We start from the raw sequence: 12,642 nt of genomic DNA, 5'->3' as shown, positions 1-12,642 counted from the left end.
AATCGATTTATGTAGAATGAAAGACAGTGGAACAGGAATTGAATGTTGACACTCAGCCTGTATGTTGGGGTGGGGTGGGGGTGGTTTGAAAATGATACATGCTAATGACTTGCTAATCTGGAACAAATGAAGTGTTGGTTTAAAATACCTAATAAAGCCTATCTGTAAAACACTTTATCTTTGTGCTTTACATTTGCACTGTGTAAAAGGGTAAAAAGTGATTGTAATAAAATTCTTGCTGCCTTTTTGAAACTGATTGTTATTATCTCAAATTGTAACTTGCAGGGTGCTGGCATAGAAATACATCCTGGGAGTAAGTTCGGGTTCCCTGAGTGAGAATGGACCTGCTGTTGCAAGGAAGGGCTCCTCATTAAGCTGAGCATCGGCCGAGACACTTGCTTTCTAAAGGTTGGAATGATTTCACCTAAAAAATTATGCTTTATTACATTCCCATGTTGGGTCCTATTGTTTTCTGACTTTGAAAGGCCTAAATAGTGTATAAATTCTAATAATATCAGTAGCTAATGATTGAAAGTCTTTTGCAAGAATACTTTGTTGCCTATAGATCTGCAGAAATGACAGAGGAATGTTGCATCACACTGTGCTACAGCATGTGAATCAGCATAGCTTTTCTGCTTTATTTTTAGAATAGTGTGAAAAAAGGCAAGATTTTTTAAGCAGGCAGTGAAGACAGTTCCTTGAAACATTTGTTTTCAGTGTCACCGGTCTTCTTAGATGAGCATTATGACATTCCCAAAATATCCTTGGTGAGTAATATCATAAAATGAAGGTTATGGTGTTTTCTTGGTGAAAGCTACAGTTTTCTCTAACCTCCAAGAAAGTGTCCAAGATGAAACTGAAGGTATGCGATATTTAGGAATTTTAGATAGAAAAATCAGACATAATTTACTTTTTTTTTCTGCATTAAAATCCGATTAAGGATCTCAGTCTTCCTGCTTTTTTTTTTTTTTTAAAGATTGCCAGAATATGTTTGGGCATGGAGAAAGAGAAGTTTTGGTAAAGCTATAACATTATAGAATCTGAGGGAGAAAGGAAGTTTCAAAGTCAACTAGTTCAACTGTTCATTCAAAACCTTGACATTGTGGTTTCTGTGGTCCTGCAGTTCCCTTCTTACTGTGCTTGGCTTTCTATAAACGTATAGAATGAGGATGGGTGTGTGATAGCGGTGGTGGCTCCGGCTGGCATCTGTTGAGGTTGGAGGTGGGGAAATCCATGTGCCAGGTTGAGGGCTGTGTTTACCGGAGCCAATAGTGGAGTTTGCCTCCATTTTTTTATTGGTAGAAGGAAGTGCCTCCCTGTCATCTGCCTTTCTTGGCAGCAAAGGTGAGCTAACTCACTGGATATTTATGAACTTCAAAGTGATGACATAGATCTCAGTCTACTAAATCTCAGTCATAGAGAAGAATTAAGCATTGACCGAGTTAAGGAAAGTTTAAAGCAGTTTCAAGAGTACTCCTTGTCATCCTTCAGGGTCCACTCCTGAAGAGCAAGTTCTTTATTTCTTCACAGGTCTGAAGGGTGAAGTCAAGGTGTCAGCTAAACAGTGCTCTGGTTTGAAAGCTCAGTTGGGGCTGGATGCAGTGGCTCTTGCCTGTAATCCCAGCACTTTGGGAGGCCGAGGCGGGCGGATCACCTGAGGTCAGGAGTTTGAGAGCAGCCTGACCAACATGGAGAAACCCCATCTTTACTAAAAGTACAAAATTAGCCGGGTGTGGTGGCACATGCCTGTAATCCCAGCTACTCATGAGGCTGAGGCAAGAGAATCGCTTGAACCCGGGAGGCAGAGGTTGCAGTGAGCCGACATCATGCCATTGCATTCCAGCCTGGGCAACAAGAATGAAACTCCATCTCAAAAAAAAAAAAAAAAAAAAGAAAAGAAAAGAAAAGCTCAGTTGGAAGAACCTGCTTCCAAATACATTCATGTCATTCATCAACAGAATTCATTTCTGTAGGTTGTAGGACTGAGGTCTCTGTTTTGTTGTTGGCTATTTGCTGGGGCTCGCACTTAGCTTCTAGAGGCTGCTCTCAGATTCTTGCCGCATGGTCCCCTCTATCTTGGCAGAAGAGAACCTCCCTCAAGGCAAACCTTTCATGCTTTGAATCTCTCTGACTTCCTCTTTTCCTCTTTTGCAACCAGCTGGAGAAAACTGATTAGGAACCTTAATTACATTGCAAATTGTAGTGCAAACTCCTTTTGCCATTTAATCGTCATGAAAATAATACCAGGGGCTGGGATCATGGGGCTCATCTAGATTGAGAGTTAAAGGAGTTAAAGGAAAGTAGCACTGTCTTACCAATCTGCATCCTAGTTCCTAACACAATGCTTAACAGATAGTAAATATCCAATAAATATCTGTTGAGTGGGGAAGATTCTAGGATGAAAAGGGTAGACAAATAGTTCAAAATTTGTGATCCTGTATGAAGATCAGGAAACCTTGGCATAAAGAGCAAGACAGTCACTCATTGAGATTCTTTTTTTTTCTTTTTTTTATTATTATTATTATACTTTAAGTTCTAGGGTACATGTGCACAAGGTGCAGGTTTGTTACATATGTATGCATGTGCCATGTTGGTGTGCTGCAACCATTAACTCCTCACTTACATTAGGTATATCTCCTAATCCTATCCCTCCCCCTCCCCCCACCCCACAACAGGCCCCGGTGTGTGATGTTCCCCTTCCTGTGTCTAAGTGTTCTCATTGTTCATTTCCCACCTATGAGTGAGAACATGGGGTGTTTGGTTTTTTGTCCTTGCAATAGTTTGCTGAGAATGATGGTTTCCAGCTTCATCCATGTCCCTACAAAGGACATGAACTCATCCTTTTTTATGGCTGTATAGTATTCCATGGTGTATATGTGCCACATTTTCTTAATCCAGTCTATCATTGATGGACATTTGGGTTGGTTCCAAGTCTTTGCTATGGTGAATAGTGCCACAATAAACATATGTGTGCATGTGTCTTCATAGCAGCATGATTTATAATCCTTTGGATATATACCCAGTAATGGGATGGCTGGGTCAAATGGTATTTCTAGTTCTAGATCCTTGAGGAATCACCACACTGACTTCCACAATGGTTGAACTAGTTTACAGTCCCACCAACAGTATAAAAGTGTTCCTCTTTCTCCACATCCTCTCCAGCACCTGTTGTTTCCTGAGTTTTTAATGATCGCCATTCTAACTGGTGTGAGATGGTATCTCATTGTGGTTTTGATTTGCATTTCTCTGATGGCCAGTGATGATGAGCATTTTTTCATGTGTCTGTTGGCTGCATAAATGTCTTCTTTTGAGAAGTGTCTGTTCATATCCTTCGCTCACTTTTTGATGGAGTTGTTTGTTTTTTTCTTGTAAATTTGTTTGAGTTCTTTGTAGATTCTGGATATTAGCCCTTTGTCAGATGAGTAGATTGGAAAAATGTTCTCCCATTCTGTAGGTTGCCTGTTCGCTCGGATGGTAGTTTCTTTTGCTGTGCAGAAGCTCTTTAGTTTAATTAGATCCCATTTGTCTATTTTGGCTTTTGTTGCCATTGGTTTTGGTGTTTTAGACATGAAGTCCTAGCCCATGCCTATGTCCTGAATGGTATTTCCTAGGTTTTCTTCTGGGGTTTTTATGGTTTTAGGTCTAACATTTAAGTCTTTAATCCATCTCAAATTAATTTTTGTATAAGGTGTAAGGAAGGGATCCAGTTTCAGCTTTCTCCATATGGCTAGCCAGTTTTCCCAGCACCATTTATTAAATAGGGAGTCCTTTCCCTATTTCTTGTTTTTGTCAGGTTTGTCAAACATCAGATGGTTGTAGATGTGTGGTATTATTTCTGAGGGCTCTATTCTGTTCCATTGGTCTATATCTCTGTTTTGGTACCAGTACCATGCTGTTTTGGTTACTGTAGCCCTTTAGTATAGTTTGAAGTCAGGTAGTGTGATGCCTCCAGCTTTGTTCTTTTGGCTTAGGATTGTCTTAGCAATGCAGACTCTTTTTTGGTTCCATATGAACTTTCACCACTCCTGTTCAACATAGTGTTGGAAGTTCTGGCCAGGGCCATCAGGCAGGAGAAAGAAATAAAGGGTATTCAATTAGGAAAAGAGGAAGTCAAATTGTCCCTGTTTGCAAATGTGACATGATTGTATATTTAGAAAACCTCATCGTCTCAGCCCAAAATCTCCTTAAGCTGATAAACAACTTCAGCGAAGTCTCAGGATACAAAATCAATGTGCAAAAATCACAAGCATTCTTATACACCAATAACAGACAAACAGAGAGCCAAATCATGAGTGAACTCCCATTCACAACTGCTTCAAAGAGAATAAAATACCTAGGAATCCAACTTACAAGGGATGTGAAGGACCTCTTCAAGGAGGACTACAAACCACTGCTCAGTGAAATAAAAGAGGATACAAACAAATGGAAGAACATTCCATGCTCATGGATAGGAAGAATCAATATTGTGAAAATGGTCATACTGCCCAAGGTAATTTATAGATTCAATGCCATCCCCATCAAGCTACCAATGACTTTCTTCACAGAATTGGAAAAAACTACTCATTGAGATTCTTATGGCAAGGAATTTGTAAACTCCAGTTAGATGACAGTAGGAATACTTGGCAGAAAACACTTGAAAGCTCTAACAAACTGTGTAGAAATATGTATGTTTTAGTTGGGCTAGCTTGCATACTGAACTTTGTCATAGTTTGTTTATCCAGAAAATAAAGCACTTAAAATTCAGACAAGTAGAAAGGCAGATGTAGCTGAAAGAGTAGATCCAGAGGAGCTGATTCAATGTGCACCTGCTAAAATGGAGCTTTATGCAAGATCTGACCTTTCTGAGCAAGTTGAGGGAAATTGTAAATGAACTGGTTTCTGCCTTTACACAAAAAGGCCAGATGAAGAAGAAAAGGTTAAGTGAACTGGGGATCATGCAAGCTGATGACAACCTAATGTCACAAGTGATGTTTATTGGAATTATGGGGATCCAGTTCAAGTGGAATGAGTGTTTTGGCACATTTCTTTTCTGATCACAATGATATTAGATAGCAAAATACTGTATTTTGCACATGCTGCCCCAAGAATCACTTGCCGTTGTAGTTTGCTTTATGTCTGTATTTTATATTTGATTATTCTACTGGGCTTGAGTGTAGATTTATTTCTGTTAGCAGGCGTTGCACATCAAACACTCCTTCTTTATAAGAAAGATTGTAAAAACATATAACAGAAAATTTTGGAGATTTCTTATCTGAAAGCCTCGCTTTCTTAAACATGTAGTTCTCTTGTAATAAGCCCATTTGTAACTCTCTAGTGTAATTATACTTTAATCTGGTGCTTCAAAGAGGAGGAAGAAAGGAAGAGAATGCAAGACGAGTGCACAAAATGCAGTAAGTGTCACATGTACAGCCTTCTTCTCAGAGTGTCTTCTTATCCCAATTACAGTGAGTCCGATTTCCACCCTAGATTTGCATAATAGTTGTCCTAAAATAAAAGCTTTTACGATTGGAAAGTTATCTGCCTAATTAGACTTATTACTGAGAATCTTAATGGGACGCATTTTCATGTTGAACTGTGTAATCACCAAAACAGCAATAGATGGCACAGCAGGTCTGAAAGAGAGATGAAGTGTGTTCTTCAGAGCCACCGTGTACCTAGAGCATTTTCACTATTGCCGAATGAGAATGATTAAAAAGAAGGTATTTTCCTTTATTGTAACAGTATCCTGATCATATTTTTTCACAGTCAAAATGATTAGCTATACAACCTGTATCAGCTGTGTGTTTTGGTATCATATTGTTGAGACATAACTTCTAAAAATATATATTAAAAAAGTATATGTGACATTAATATGCCTAATGATTAAGATTATAGTGATGAAATAATAAAATCAAATCTTGTTATCTTTTCATTTATGGACCGTAGTGCCAATGTAGCATATGTAATTATCTTAAGAACCCACAGTATTTTATCTTTTTGGTGTTTCAGAAAGAGTATTACTTTTTTTTCCCTAAGTGTGGTTATGTTTGTTTCTTAAATTTGAAAAAAAAAAAAAACTCTTATTTTTAAGATGCTACTAAATGTAGAAGGATATATGTTAGATTTATTGTTTGATCATTGAAAGGTTTCTTTTTTACTTCTTTTTAAACATTCTGTTGCAAAGAGTTTTAAAATGTAATACTGATTAATTCTACATCAGCTTCAGCCAAATACTGATTTAAAAACCTTTCTTTTTTCTTTTTCCCTCTAGATATGGTGCCTCAAGATAAAGCCATTTATTCATCTTAAAGAATCATGTTGGTTTTTCAATTGAATTTTCACTGTATCTTGGAGTTTAGATTTTGTATATTCTTTTGTACCTTTCTAGAGTGTCAAGACAATACACAGATAGGTCAGTGAAGTTAATACCATCCTTGTTCCTGTTTATAGCATGATAGTTTTTCAGAGTTTATTTTGATTTTAGTTTAAATCTAAGCTAATATTAATTTTTATTCATGTAATTAGTTATTAGTGAATAGGCCTTATGTGTTCTTGTTTAAGTTACAGAGAGTAGTTTTTTTCTCAGTCATGGGGAGTCACACATCTCAGCATAGTGTAGGGAGTACTGAGAGCACCCTGGAGTGGTATGGATTTGGCATTTTAGATGAAAACACTAATGTGGAAAAAGGATAGTCTTCTGTGTTGATTGAGTTACCCTGTGTCCTGTCCTTCTGGTCTTCCCTTAGTGTGACCTGGATATAGCAGGTAGCAAAATTCTGTACCTTAATTGACTACATTTGAGCTTCACAAGTATCACCTTTCCTAGGTTTCTTGTTCTGTCATTGCAACATAGATGTAAACATGAATGTATTTTTAAAAACTGCCCAGACATCATTTGACCTCAAGTGTATCCCCCTTTCCTGGAGTTGTAGAAGGATGTTGAAATATTTATTTTCTGGATTTGGCTTTCCAGAGGGAGATGAAGAAAGTTATATATCAAACACTGATGACCTCATGGGAGCAATACCAGTTTTGTTTCTTTATAATTCAGTTTGCTGCTGCTATTTCTTCTCCTTTCTAGGAAAAATATTCCATGGGCTTCTTTGGAAATTAAGGTAAATTTGATGACTGGGCTTTGATGCAAATTTTATGCATGATGTTTTATTTTATTGTGTGATTTTAAAAATGTGTATAAATAATATTTTTCAAGGTCTTTTATGTGTTAGTGTTAAAGTGAATATTCTCCTCTTTTGCCAGCACTCAGTATTAACAGAAAAATATATATCTTTTAAAAACAACAAACCAGGCATAATATAATAATGCTCTGAAAATTGCTATTGCTGTTTTCCCTTAACACCTTGTGGAAAATTATGTCTGTACATAAATATCCACCTCATCCCTGTGTATTTGTGTTCTACTCCATTGCCAGAGTTCTTTCAGTTATAAGTTACAGAAACTCAACTCAAGCAGGCCTTATGAGGATCGGTCCTGGAACTAGGAAGTCTGAGGACAAGAGCTGATTTTAGGCATGGTTGGTGGATCCATCTTTTTAATTCTGTCTTTTCTGGTGTGGCTGTCACTCTCAGGTTGGCTTTGTTCGATGTGGTGCCAAAGATGGTCCCAGTTTTTATGGACTCAGAGAGAGAGACTCCTTTCTTCTAGCATCTGCTTGGGTCTGGCCATATTTTCTGCTTGTTTTTTGACCACTCACTATACAACCAGAGAAATGGAGTCATCTGTTCCCATTAAATCACGTTTCTATCCTGATAGAGAGCGGGTAGAGCCTCGTGAATGATACCTTCCAGGTGATGGAAGGGCAGTTTCTAGGGGAAAGGGGGTGGTTCTGTTGCTAGAAGAAGGTGGAAGAACTGCTTTGCAGGCAAAAACATTGATGTCTGCTGTGGATGGATGAGTCATTACTTAACCTATTCCCCGGTATTGATGGGTATTCAAATTTCCAGTTTTTCGTTATTACAAATAGATACATAAAAAGGATTCAAAATGCAACACTTTGTGTCTTCTCTAAGGTAGTCTATGTTTAGATTATTGGATGAAAACTTTTTGGGTTGAGGGTTGTGGATTTAAAATTTTGATAGCTTTTGCCAGAGTGTCTTGAGCAACAGAGCACTGGTTTATACTCTTGCCCACAGTATGTGGGAGTGACAGTTTGACATGCTTTCATAACACTGAATATTAGCAATTTTAAAAAATGCTTCTCTGATGAATGAAAAAAATTGTAATTTGTATTTATTTGATTACTGTTATTTGATTTGATTATCTCATCATTTACTATCTTTTCACAGGTTTATTTTTCTGAAAATTGCCGGTTCATCTTTTGCCTGTTCTATTGGATTTGAGTTTTTAAATTGATTTATAGGTATTGTATATAGTGTGGCTTTTAATCGTTTAGTATTTAAACAAATGCATCATATATATAAGTATATATATATAAGTAACCTATATTCATATTTATAGAAATGTTTATACTTTCATGTATGAAGTATCTCTTGGGCTGTCTGAGCTTGTGAACTTGGTTTACGGTATTTTATTTAAGTTTTAATTGTAGTCAGATCTACTCTTCTGGGTCTTGTGACTTGTTTACATAGGCCTTATCTATCACAAGATTTTAAAACTTTAATATTATCTTCTAGTGACTTTATAATCTTGTTTAAATTTACATTTGTATTCCATCTGTAATTTGATTTTGTGTACTGTATGATATGGAACTATTTTTCTCTAAATGCCTCAGGAGTTCTTACGATACTGAAGATATTGAAGAGTTGATTCTTTCCCCATTTACTGGGAATAATACTAAATTCCCATGTGTGCCTACTGTTAACCCTGTGGCCTAGATACTCCCAACCAGTATTTTAGTTAAATGTATATTCTGCTACAAGGACCCAAAGCACTAGCACCCTACCAAATTTGATCAGAAAGACTGTTTCCCGGACATCCTGAATGTAGCAAGTTGTTTTTCCTACTAATGATTAGGGGAAAATGTAGTCTCACTCTTACTCCGTTCTTATTTCTAAAGCCTTCCTGGCTATTTTTGTTTTAAATCAGCTTATATCATCTTTTTTGATACAATAAAAAAAATCACCAATTTTATTTTTTTTATTTTTTTATTTTTATTTTTTATTATTATTAAACTTTAGGTTTTATGGTACATGTGCGCAATGTGCAGGTTAGTTACATATGTATACATGTGCCATGCTGGTGCGCTGCACCCACTAACTTGTCATCTAGCATTAGGTATATCTCCCAGTGCTCTCCCTCCCCCCTCCCACCACCCCACAACAGTCCCTGAAGTGTGATGTTCCCCTTCCTGTGTCCATGTGTTCTCATTGTTCAATTCCCACCTATGAGTGAGAATATGCGGTGTTTGGTTTTTTGTTCTTGAGATAGTTTACTGAGAATGATGATTTCCAATTTCATCCATGTCCCTACAAAGGACGTGAACTCATCATTTTTTATGGCTGCATAGTATTCCATGGTGTATATGTGCCACATTTTCTTAATCCAGTCTATCATTGTTGGACATTTCGGTTGGTTCCAAGTCTTTGCTATTGTGAATAATGCCACAATAAACATACGTGTGCATGTGTCTTTATAGCAGGATGATTTATAGTCCTTTGGGTATATACCCAGTAATGGGATGGCTGGGTCAAATGGAATTTCTAGTTCTAGATCCCTGAGGAATCGCCACACTGACTTCCACAATGGTTGAACTAGTTTACAGTCCCACCAACAGTGTAAAAGTGTTCCTATTTCTCCACATCCTCTCTAGCACCTGTTGTTTCCTGACTTTTTAATGATTGCCATTCTAACTGGTGTGAGATGGTATCTCATTGTGGTTTTGATTTGCATTTCTCTGATGGCCAGTGATGGTGAGCATTTTTTCATGTGTTTTTTGGCTGCATAAATGTCTTCTTTTGAGAAGTGTCTGTTCACGTACTTCGCCCACTTTTTGATGGGGTTGTTTGTTTTTTTCTTGTAAATTTGTTTGCGTTCATTGTAGATTCTGGATATTAGCCCTTTGTCAGATGAGTAGGTTGTGAAAATTTTCTCCCATTTTGTAGGTGGCCTGTTCACTCTGATGGTAGTTTCTTTTGCTGTGCAGAAGCTCTTGAGTTTAATTAGATCCCATTTGTCTATTTTGGCTTTTGTTGCCATTGCTTTTGGTGTTTTAGACATGAAGTCCTTGCCCATGCCTATGTCCTGAATGGTAATGCCTAGGTTTTCTTCTAGGATTTTTATGGCTTCAGGTCTAACGTTTAAGTCTTTAATCCGTCTTGAATTGATTTTTGTATAAGGTGTAAGGAAGGGATCCAGTTTCAGCTTTCTCCATATGGCTAGCCAGTTTTCCCAGCACCATTTATTAAATAGGGAATCCTTTCCCCATTTCTTGTTTTTCTCAGGTTTGTCAAAGATCAGATAGTTGTAGATATGTGGCATTATTTCTGACGGCTCTGTTCTGTTCCATTGATCTATATCTCTGTTTTGGTACCAGTACCATGCTGTTTTGGTTACTGTAGCCTTGTAGTATAGTTTGAAGTCAGGTAATGTGATGCCTCCAGCTTGGTTCTTTTGGCTTAGGATTGACTTGGCGATGTGGGCTCTTTTTTGGTTCCATATGAACTTTAAAGTAGTTTTTTCCAATTCTGTGAAGAAAGTCATTGGTAGCTTGATGGGGATAGCATTGAATCTGTAAATTACCTTGGGTAGTATGGCCATTTTCACGATATTGATTCTTCCTACCCATGAGCATGGAATGTTCTTCCATTTGTTTGTATCCTCTTTTATTTCCTTGAGCAGTGGTTTGTAGTTCTCCTTGAAGAGGTCCTTCACATCCCTTGTAAGTTGGATTCCTAGGTATTTTATTCTCTTTGAAGCAATTGTGAATGGGAGTTCACTCATGATTTGGCTCTCTGTTTGTCTGTTATTGGTGTATAAGAATGCTTGTGATTTTTGTACATTGATTTTGTATCCTGAGACTTTGCTGAAGTTGCTTATCAGCTTAAGGAGATTTTGGGCTGAGACAATGGGGTTTTCTAGATATACAATCATGTCATCTGCAAACAGGGACAATTTGACTTCCTCTTTTCCTAATTGAATACCTTTATTTCCTTCTCCTGCCTAATTGCCCAGGCCAGAACTTCCAACACTATGTTGGATAGAAGTGGTGAGAGAGGGCATCCCTGTCTTGTGCCAGTTTTCAAAGGGAATGCTTCCAGTTTTTGCCCATTTGGTATGATATTGGCTGTGGGTTTGTCATAGATAGCTCTTATTATTTTGAGATACGTCCCATCAATACCTAATTTATTGAGAGTTTTTAGCATGAAGGGTTGTTGAATTTTGTCAAAGGCCTTTTCTGCATCTATTGAGATAATCATGTGGTTTTTGTCTTTGGTTCTGTTTATATGCTGGATTACATTTATTGATTTGCATATATTGAACCAGCCTTGCATCCCAGGGATGAAGCCCACTTGATCATGGTGGATAAGCTTTTTGATGTGCTGTTGGATTTTGTTTGCCAATATTTTACTGAGGATTTTTGCATCAATGTTCATCAAGGATATTGGTCTAAAATTCTCTTTTTTGGTTGTGTCTCTGCCCGGCTTTGGTATCAGGATGATGCTGGCCTCATAAAATGAGTTAGGGAGGATTCCCTCTTTTTCTATTGATTGGAATAGTTTCAGAAGGAATGGTACCAGTTCCTCCTTGTACCTCTGGTAGAATTCGGCTGTGAACCCATCTGGTCCTGGACTTTTTTTGGTTGGTAAGCTATTGATTATTGCCACAATTTCAGCTCCTGTTATTGGTCTATTCAGAGATTCAACTTCTTCCTGGTTTAGTCTTGGGAGGGTGTATGTGTTGAGGAATTTATCCATTTCTTCTAGATTTTCTAGTTTATTTGAGTAGAGGTGTTTGTAGTATTCTCTGATGGTAGTTTGTATTTCTGTGGGATCAGTGGTGATATCCCGTTTATCATTTTTTATTGCATCTATTTGATTCTTCTCTCTTTTTTTCTTTATTAATCTTGCTAGCGGTCTATCAATTTTGTTGATCCTTTCAAAAAACCAGCTCCTGGATTCATTAATTTTTTGAAGGGTTTTTTGTGTCTCTGTTTCCTTCAGTTCTGCTCTGATTTTAGTTATTTCTTGCCTTCTGCTAGCTTTTGAATGTGTTTGCTCTTGCTTTTCTAGTTCTTTTAATTGTGATGTTAGGGTGTCAATTTTGGATCTTTCCTGCTTCCTCTTATGGGCATTTAGTGCTATAAATTTCCCTCTACACACTGCTTTGAATGCATCCCAGAGATTCTGGTATGTTGTGTCTTGGTTCTCGTTGGTTTCAAAGAACATCTTTATTTCTGCCTTCATTTCGTTATGTACCCAGTAGTCATTCAGGAGCAGGTTGTTCAGTTTCCATGTAGTTGAGCGGTTTTGAGTGAGATTCTTAATCCTGAGTTGTAGCTTGATTGCACTGTGATCTGAGAGATAGTTTGTTATAATTTCTGTTCTTTTACATTTACTGAGGAGAGCTTTACTTCCAAGTATGTGGTCAATTTTGGAATAGGTGTGGTGTGGTGCTGAAAAAAATGTATATTCTGTTGATTTGGGGTGGAGAGTTCTGTAGATGTCTATTAGGTCCACTTGGTGCAGA

The 12,642-nt window shown here is 37.5% G+C and overlaps 1 pseudogene; it reads left to right on the top strand.

Annotated features, from left to right (window-relative positions):
* LOC129021049 (SHC SH2 domain-binding protein 1-like) overlaps positions 1-5,171 on the top strand; it is a 43,766-nt pseudogene extending 38,595 nt beyond the window's left edge.
* Positions 5,172-12,642: the final 7,471 nt, after the last annotated feature.

This window comes from Pongo pygmaeus, chromosome 20 (assembly GCF_028885625.2).
Source record: "Pongo pygmaeus isolate AG05252 chromosome 20, NHGRI_mPonPyg2-v2.0_pri, whole genome shotgun sequence".
Lineage (NCBI taxonomy): Eukaryota > Metazoa > Chordata > Mammalia > Primates > Hominidae > Pongo > Pongo pygmaeus.
The sequence above is the reverse complement of the archived record's forward strand: the minus strand, read 5'-3'. Positions and strand labels throughout refer to the sequence as shown.